Source organism: Antechinus flavipes, chromosome 6 (assembly GCF_016432865.1).
Source record: "Antechinus flavipes isolate AdamAnt ecotype Samford, QLD, Australia chromosome 6, AdamAnt_v2, whole genome shotgun sequence".
NCBI lineage: Eukaryota > Metazoa > Chordata > Mammalia > Dasyuromorphia > Dasyuridae > Antechinus > Antechinus flavipes.
The window spans coordinates 75248225-75258139 of NC_067403.1; the positions used below are offsets into that span (position 1 = coordinate 75248225).

A 9915-nucleotide genomic window follows, 5' to 3' on the forward strand; every position below is an offset into this window, starting at 1 on the left:
GTAGAAGAGGACTTATTATCTTAAAAAAAAGTTAATTATTTATTTCATTAAATATTTCTCAATTACATTGGGAAAAAATTAACATTACGTTTTTAACACCTTAAGAAAAGAAGATAAGACATTTGATATGAAAAAGAAACATACTAAAAAAAAAATAAAAATAGAGAAAATGAAAAAGTATGCTTGAACCTACATTTAGATTTCATCACTTCTCTCTTTAGAGATGGATAGCGATTTTCATCATGGATCCTTTGGAGTTGTTTTGGATCAACTTGTTCAGAGTGCTAAAGCTTTTTGTTATTATCGGTACAATGTTCTCCTGTTTTGCCACAAATTAAATAAGTCTTTGCAGGTGTTTATGACCCATACTTCTCACCATAGCACATTATTATTCTATCACAATAATATACCACTTTTTATTTAGACATTTCCAAATGATGTACATAGCCTCAATTTCTAATTCCTTGCCATCACAAAAAGAGCTAGTATAAATATTTTTGTACATATTGGCTGTTTTCCTTTTTCCTTAATCTCTTTGAGCTAGAGTGATATTTCTAGGTCAAAGGGTAGCAAGAGTTTTAACAACCTTTGAGTATATATCTAAAAGATTGGATCAATTCACAACTCCAACAATAGAGCATTAATGTCCCAATTTTCCCACAAACCCTCCCAACATTTGTTATTTTTCTCTTTTGTCATGTTAGCCAATATAACAAGTGTAAGTAGTACCTCAGAGTTTTTTTTTTTTTCATTTTTCTAATCAGTAGTGATTTAGAACATTTAGAACATTTATCCATATGATTATAGATGGCTTTGATTTCACCATCTAAAAACCACCTATTTGTATCCACTGAGTATTTATCAATGGGAGGAATAACACTTATTTTTAGAAATTTTTCTTTATTCCCTGTATATGTGAGAAATGAGACCTTTAATGGAGAAATTTGCTATAAAATTTTATCCCCCCTTTCCTGCTTTCCTTCTAATTTTGGCTTCATTAGTTTTATTTGTGAAAAAGCTTTTAATTTCATGTAATTAAAAGTATCCATATTATTCCCATGATCCTGTCCTCCTTCTATTCCTCCTCCCCCTCCTTTTTCTCTCACATAAACTTTTCCCTTATGCACAGATCTGACAGGTAAATTTTTGTATGCTCCTCTAGTTTATTTGTGATATCACCATTGATACAGTGTGAAATGTTAGTCTATGCCTAATTTCTGCCAAATTGCCTATTGCTGGTCTCAAGTTTTTCCAGCAATTTTCTTCAAATGCCAAGTTCTTACCCCAAAAGCTTAGCTCTTAGAGTTTATTAAAAAATTAATTTAAAATGATCTTTATGATCATTTACTATCATGTATGGTTTACCAATATATTCCACTGATCCATGATTTTATTTCTTTATTATTATTTTAATATTTCTATTTTCCCCAGTTACATGTAAAACAATTTTTTACATTTGTTTTTAAAACTTTGAGTTCCAGACTCTTTCTACTTCCTCCTCCCCTCCTCGCCCCCACATTGAGAAGACATATGTATTCTTCTCTTCCTTAGTATCAGGTTGTATTGATGATCACCACTTTGTGCTAAAGTTTGAAATCTGGTACTGTTAGGCTTCTTTCTATTTTCCTTTGATTTTTTTGACCTTTGGTATTTCAGAAAAATTTTATTATTTTTTTACCTCCATAAAACAGTTTTTGGGTGGTTTGATTGATATGACACTGAACCAGTAAATTAGCTAGGTAGAATGGTTATTTTTATTACATTGACTCAGTCTACCCATGAGCAATTAGAAGATCTATTTCTGTGAAAAATGTTTCGTAATTGTGTTCATATATTTCCTGGGTTTGTTTAGTCAGATTGATTCCCAAGTATTTTACATTGTCTACAATTATTTTAAATAAAATTTCTTGTTCTATCTTTTACTAGTGAATTGTGTTAGTAGTATATTAAAAAATGCCAATGATTTACATGACTTTATTTTATATCCTTTTTATTGTTTTCCATTTATATTTTTGTATTATCCTTTTGTGTTGTTGTCTCATTGCTAAAGTTGTTAATTATTTCAACTAGTTTTTTAGTTAATTCACTAGGGTTCTCTTAGTATGCCATCATATGACCTGCAAAGAGTGATAGTCATTTATCCTTGTTGCCTATTCTAATTTGTTCAATTTCTTTTTCTTGTCTTACTGCTATAGCTAGAAATTCTAGAATAAAATTGAATAATAGTGATGATAATGGGCATCCTTGTTTCACTGCTCATCTTATTGGGAAGACTTAACATTTATTTTTATTATAGATAATGCTTGACATTGCTTTTAGACTACTTATTTTCAGATTTCATAATTTCCTGAATTTTTAATAGAAATGATACTGTATTTTGTCAAAGGCTTTATCGGTATCTCTTGTTATAATCCTATTATTTTTTTGTTATTATGTTGATAATTTTCTAATATTGAATTAGTACTACATTTCTGGTATAAATCTCACTTGGTCATAGTATGTGATCTTTATGATATACTGCTATAATCATCTTGCTAGTATTTTAAATTTTTTTGCATTTATATTTATTAGGAAAATTGATCTATAGTTTTCTTTGTTTTTGCTCTTTCTGTTTTGAGTATCAAAACCATATTTTTATCATAAAAGGAATTTAATAGAATTCCTTCTTTACTTATTTTTTCAAAAAGTTTATATAATATTGGGATTAATTGTTCCTTAAATGTTTGGCAGAATTCACTTGTCAATTTATCTGGTCCTGAGAATTTTTTCTTAGGGAAAATGTATGGATATGTGAGGAGAAATTTGTACACTAATTCTTAATATATACCAAGTAATTTAGTACTTTAAAGAGACATCCCCGTGTCTCTTGATACATGTAGTTTTAGGTAAAAACTAAATAAAACAAAATAAATTTTATTCAGTATTTAGTCATGTGGGACTACATCAGTTATGCTGCAGAGTTATTTACTATGCTAATATGACTAAGTTCAAGGAGGAGTTAGGTAAATACATAGCAATAGATAATTTACATCAAGGAGAGTTGACATGTTAACTAACACTACATACCTTAATGTTTTTGATTGATGCTTTAGAGAGCAATTCCCATATTCTCTAAAGATACAGCTATTTCTTGGTATTGTTGCCAGAAATAGATAGATGCCTAGCTGGATTTGACTCATTATGAAATTTCTTATCAGCTTACATTCTTATAACCAAAATATATGACAGAATAGGAAGATTAGAAGTTCTTAGGTTCATTTTTATTCCCATCATTGATTATTATTTGTGATTATGGAAACATTGTTTAATAACTTGGAGCCTCAATTTTCTCATCTGTGAAATGAGAATAATAACAATTACTTTGTTTCCTTCACAAGGTTATTGTGGGAATTCTGCTTTGTAGATGGTAAAAAAAAAATTACAAATATGATACATTATTATAATAAAAAAGATGATTAACAATTTATACTTCATATAACATTTGAGCACAGATATATTATCTTTACACTTAATAATAATAGAAGAAAAGTAAATAGGAAAAATTATTTAGAAAAGTGGTTCTTAAACTCCAGTCTGTGAACTTAATAAAAATGTAATTATATCTTAATATAATTTATTTTCTTTGTAATCCAGCATAATTTATTTATGCGTTTAATTTTAATCATTATTCTTAGAAGGGGTCCTTAGGCTTTACCAGACTTCCAAATAGATTCATGCCATATGAAAAGTTAAGGACCCCTTATCTAAATCCTTTTACTCAAATCAAATACATGTCTATAATCTATTTTTATTTACTTCAGGACAAATCACATCAAGATAGGACTTTAGGTTAGTAAATGCTTTGCATGCATTTTCTGAATGTACCTCCTCCCCCTAACAATCCTGTGAAGTGAGTGCCTCCATTTTACAGATAAGGAGACTGAGGCTCAGTGGTATTAAATGATTTTTCCTTAGGATCATCTAACTGGTAAATTCTAGAGGCAATATTCAAACCCAAGGATTCCTGACTCTAAGTCTAAGCTGTCCCTTGATGATTCCTCAGGAGAGGAATACATTATATTGTATTTATACTATCTCCAAGGTATGTTAGTTAACAACATTTAAATAATGCTTTAAAGTTTATAAAACAGTTTACATATTTTGTCCTTGCTGAATCTTAGAATAATCTTGGCAAGTAGATCTCAACTTCTTCAACTGTCAGTCGTGATCAAGTGGGCTGAATATAGGGGTTGCAAAATTATGATTCATTATCCATTTGTATACTTATTCTATATATCTATATGTAAGGTATATAACTATTTCATGTAAGATCATGTAAAAATATCTCAGGCAAAAAGGAGTGATGAATGGAAAAAGTTTAAGAAGTTCTGAAGTAAATAACACAGTTATACTTATCGCTATTTTACAGAGTGGTTAAAGACTCAAGTAGGGAGTAAATAAGGCAGAATTTCAAAGAAGTCCTTTTTGATTCCTTATTCAGTCCTTAACTCTCTACAACACATAATTTAGCCACAAATTTTGATCACACCTAGGATTCCTTAGGATGAAGTTTTCCAAAAGCAAGTCAACAAAAACATTTCCAGTAAGATATGTCTTAAAAATTCTGTCTCTGTGCTTGCTTCAGCAACACGTATACTAAAATTGGACTGATACAGAGAAGATTAGCAAGGCCCCTATGCAAGAATGACTTGCAAATTTGTGAAGCATTCCATATTTCAAAAAATCTGTCTCTATGGAGCATTAATGTGCATTAATAAACTGATGAATCAATTAATTAATTATTTTCCCCCAATACTATTTGGACTATATCTCACATTGATTAACCAATGTCTTCTCTGGCTATAAAGTCATCCAAGAAAATCCCATTAAGTTGTTTCCTTTCTGGGCTACTATAATCTTTTGGTTTGGGTAAATGGTATTATGGGTGGTCACTTTTTTTTTCTTGCCAGAAATATTAAAAAGGTAGAAATATTTTCCAAATCTTTTTACGCTTGAATGACATTCCTCACTGGCCCCAATGTCTTTGGCTAATTGATTCTCCAAATAAATTAAGTAAGTCCTCAGCCAACCTCCAGAGCAGCTGTTTATGGAATAACAGAGATTGGCAACTTAAAAAGTAACTGGGGCTTTTACAGGCCTGTGTTTGCTTTTCATCACATTCAAAATTGCCTACTCTGAAAGAGTCACTTTGGTGACCAAATGTATACTGTTTTTTTGTGCTTTGAAACCCACTCCTTCCCACCCCATTCACACATTTTTAACCACACCATTTCAAGTTGGTCCTTGATAATATAAATCAGCTCTTGGAAAGTGGATAAGAAAGCCTCTAGAAAGTCTAGTAAACTGGTCCCTCTGCTGTAGCTGATTTCCTGAGTTATGCTCTGGATGTCTTCTTTCACATTGAAGTTCATTTATTTCTTTTCAACCCCACCCAACCAATGGCACTTCCAAAATCTCATTATTTGTTTCAGTATTCAGCCCTGGGGATTCTCGTCTCAAACTCAGTGGTAAAAGAGACTTTGGGAAATTTAGTGCAAAATATAAAGTATCTTAACAAGTGAATTCTACCATTTGTTGACTTTGCAAAGTCTCTTACACTTTGGGGGAGAAATTAAAATGTCATTTAGTAAATTATTACTCTAATAGCTAGTGAATCGAAGAAGACAAGTGCAAGAGAAAAAAAGATCTTTCTTCTTGTGTGGCAACAGTTCTCCTTCTATGGGGAAGAGGTAATATATTTTTCCCTTTTTTTGAATCTGAGGAACACCTGTGAAAATAGTATTTTCCATGAATTTGTTTAAGGGTGACTTTGGAATGAATTGAGCCAGACTGGAAGGCAGAAGCATGACCTTCTTTGGAAATCATTAAAAATAGATTAGTTCAATTGGGGAGATTGCATGACTTGAAGACATGGTATTGGGTAAACCATTGTTTTCTCAACCAGATTATCTGGAAACATTGATTTCTGCTCAGAAACTTTGGGTGTGTCATGATGTCCACAGTTCGACTTGGTAGTGGTTTACTAACTTCCTGGCTGGTGGTTATGTGCAGAAAACTAATAGCTAAGAAAGTTAACCATTTGTAATTTCTAAGGGAAGTTTTACAGATAAAGAGAAGAAATTGAACAAAAATAATGGAGAAATAATTTTTTTGGGGGACGGGCAGATTGTTTCTTGAAATTTAGGTACTAACAGTCCCAGAGCAAACCCCATATTTGCTAGATTCTATCATATTTTCTAGAAGCTCAGCTTTATTTCTTGCAAAACTTACAAATATCCTGGATTTGAGCTTTCTTATACTGAAGTATAATGCTAATCACAATGGCAATCAGATGATGTTAGGATCATTACTATTCCTGCCTCTTACATGGTCTACATGGGCTACCTACATGATAGAGCCTGTTATAATATGCTTTTCTATCAGTATCATGTGTTGGAAGTTGATTTAGAACAGGAGTCCTTGACCTTAGTCTAAGGGTCCCCAAGGGATCCATAGGAAAAAAAAATCACATATTCACATATTTACTTTTTACTAATCTCTAACTGAAATTTAGCATTTCCTTTAATTACAAATGTAGACAATTGAGTACTGTGACTTCGTCGCCATAGAAATCACAGATATTTTCATATTACATTCCGGTTATTCTAAGATATCTTGAAATACCATTTATGTTTATCACTACCTCTTGCTAGATATATTGCAACACATTTAAAATGTATTTTGATAATAACTTCAATGATACAATATATTTTAATCTTGTATATTTTTATGCATTTAAAAACTTTACTTATAAGATCAATAATTTTCTTCATATTGCCAAATGGATCTTTTTAAAATTTTTAAATGAAAAGGTTAAGAACCCCCAATTTAGAATGTGAGAAAACTACCTTCTCCCCCCCCACCCCCCACCACACACACATTAAAGATATAAGTTAAGATTGAATGATCTCCACAAATCTCATGATGCTGGGTCAGTGGGTAAATTTCCCTAAGTGGTAAACCACATCTGCTTTTTTTCCCTTCTAGTTTCCCTTTGTTCTCACCAACTTAGAAAACCTCAGATGACCTCTTCAGTTACTGGAACAAAAATAAAATCATATTTCCCTATAGCACTTTAAGGTTTTAAAATGCTTTCCTCATAACTCTGTGAAGTAGAGAATGCAAGTTATGCTCATTTTCTAGATAAGGACATTCAAATACAGAAAAATTAAGGGATCTTCTGAAGAAGCTCCATGTGCCTAGAGTCATATAGTGAATAAATACGGGAAGCTAGACTTCATACCTAGATCACTTGACCTCAAGTCTAGATCATTACAGCTCCTATCCATTTTTTAAGGTAGTCCAAAAGTCATTACTTTGGTGAGCTATGGTGAGCTCAGGGAGAACAAAGGCAAAAATTAAATGTAGGCTGCTTTTCAAACTTCCCTGTAATTAAAACAAGCTCATTAAATATACTCTATCATATAGAGATGACTGAAAAAGAAATGTAAATTTCTCTATATGTACTATATATATACATATATACACACACACACATACATACATATATTTTCATATTTTAATATTGTGAAAAGCACATCTATAAAACTGATCTTATTCATTTTTCCCTTTAATTTTTGTCAGTTTTCCCCACTGTTGTATCCCCAAATTGTCATCATGTTTGTGTCTCATATGGTACCTCTCTTGGGGTAAGAAGCATGAAATGTGCCTTTAAGTCAACTTTCAAAACAAGGACACGGAAATGTCCCTGGGAACAATGTAGCTAAAGATAGAGAGAAGAGCTAGGAAGAAGTTCATCTAGGATATGGAGAGTGTGTATGGGGAGAACTTGACTGTCTTATAGCTTCTTATTGAATTACTTATACCTTAAAACTAAGTAGGGAGTTTTGTTGTTTTTGGATTGCTGAAAATTTTCAAGTGTTGTGAATACCTTCTAAAGTCAGTTTTCTGAATTAAAACCCATGTCACCTTCCCTTAATTTTGGTATTGCATAACCCAATAAATCTGAAAATCTAAAAGATTCAAGCCTTTATAGATTAGTTTTGAGGGACTTATATCAAGGACCCCTTTGTGTATCAAAATCAGGGAGATGGTTAGTTGCTATGCTGTGAAACAAGTAACATATATGAACTCAGAATTTAATGAGTAATAGTAATAGATTTTACTGGAAAGAAGTGCTGATCATGGGAGAAGGGCTTTTTAAAAGAGAAGTATCACCTCAATTCAGAAACATCTCATTAGGTACAATTGCTATGTCCGTAGGGAATAGAAATGAATGCTACCTGCACATTTTCTAGCATTTATTTTTTCATAGAGCAGTATTAAAATGCTACCTCCTTAAAAATGGGGGAAGGCACACAACTCATAGAAAGGGGCAATGGTGTAAATGTAACTTCTGCCTGGTTTGGGTAATGTGACTGCCACAGAATTGTGGTCTTTAACCTTCCTGTGGCATGAGCCACTTTAAAAGTTCAAAATTGGTGGCAAGCCACATTGAAACATTGCCAATTTGGAAGCTCTAATGAGGCTGGATGGAGGTTGTGATAATTGGTCGACTTTCCCATATGGAGAGAAATGACATTCTGAGCAAACAGTGGTAGGGGAATCAGTGGGGGTAGCATAAAGGATTCATCCCAGGATCAGGAAATATATCATTGACAGATTATTTGTTTTCTTTTCAGTGACTTCTTTGCTGATAGGACATAGGGCTTGTGGCAATGTTCTAGGAAGATAGCAGAACTTCTGAGAAAGCTATATGGTTGGCATTCAATAACTCATTTGAAAGGATAGAGATTGGTACTACATAGGATGACCAGCTCATAAGGAATCTACAATATATTTTTTTTTTTTTTTGAGAGAGAGAATCTTGAACTCATTGCTAGGAATGCTAGAAAAGCCTTGATTTTTTTTTTCTTTTACATTTGGGTCACTTTCCAGGGTTCTCTCCCTGATTGCATTAGTTATAGCTACACTGACGGAAAGATGCAGCATTAAATATTAACTACATTCTAGGCACTATGTTGAGGTCTGTAGATATAGACATAAGCAAGCAAGCTAGTCCTTGTCTTTATGAAACTTACACTCTAATGTAGATAGAACAATCTATAAAATGTAGATATCAGGAGAGAAGTACCGGGATATGATATGAAAATGGCCAAGATGTACAGTGGAGGCAGGGATGAGGGCAAGATAAAATCAAAGCTAGCTTATCAGAGCTCAAAGTGGTTATTGAGAAGAGTTTCACTTTCCACTGGGGAGGTGATATAGATGATGACAAGGGTCTGTATTACTATATAACAAAAACAGCTCTCATATTGGCTACATTTGTCCACAAATGCTTTATTCTGCACTTTTAATCCACCATCACTTTGCTAAGAATATGGAGACAAACTTCATAGTTCATGAAAATTGAGGTTGTTTTAAATCAGTTATAAAATTATTGTGATTACTCCTCATATTCCACCAATTACTTCCTCAAAAAGAAGATCAAAACAAACCCCTTAAGGTCAAATCCCTACTATGAACCTCTTTAAATTTACCTACAGTAGTGTTAGGATGGCAGATATATAGTCTATCAATAGTATCCTTTAAAGCTTTTTTACTTTGATAAAAATAAACTGGCCTTGAACTCTACCAGTATACTAAGAACCCAGGGTCAGCTCTGTGATAAAGCTTTAGCACAAAACCTAGGACATAATAGTTACTTAATTAATACTTTTCCTTCTCCCCACATCCTTTCAGGCAGAATAATCCAGATGAATAAATGGATGGATGGATGGATGGATGCAGCATTTATTAGGCATTTAATATATACAAAGTAATGGTGATACTAACCAAAAAGTAAGACAGTCCTTTGTTCTTAGGAAACTCATTTTCTAATAGAGGAAACAACATATGTGGATCAGTCAGTAACTA

The 9915-nt window shown here is 32.5% G+C and overlaps 1 non-coding gene across 1 annotated transcript; it reads left to right on the forward strand.

The window, feature by feature from the left end:
• The first annotated feature begins 4611 nt into the window (after nucleotides 1-4611).
• Nucleotides 4612-4718, forward strand: LOC127542193 (U6 spliceosomal RNA). Its single transcript, XR_007948581.1, has one exon. It is a non-coding gene; the product is annotated as a U6 spliceosomal RNA (small nuclear RNA).
• Nucleotides 4719-9915: the final 5197 nt, after the last annotated feature.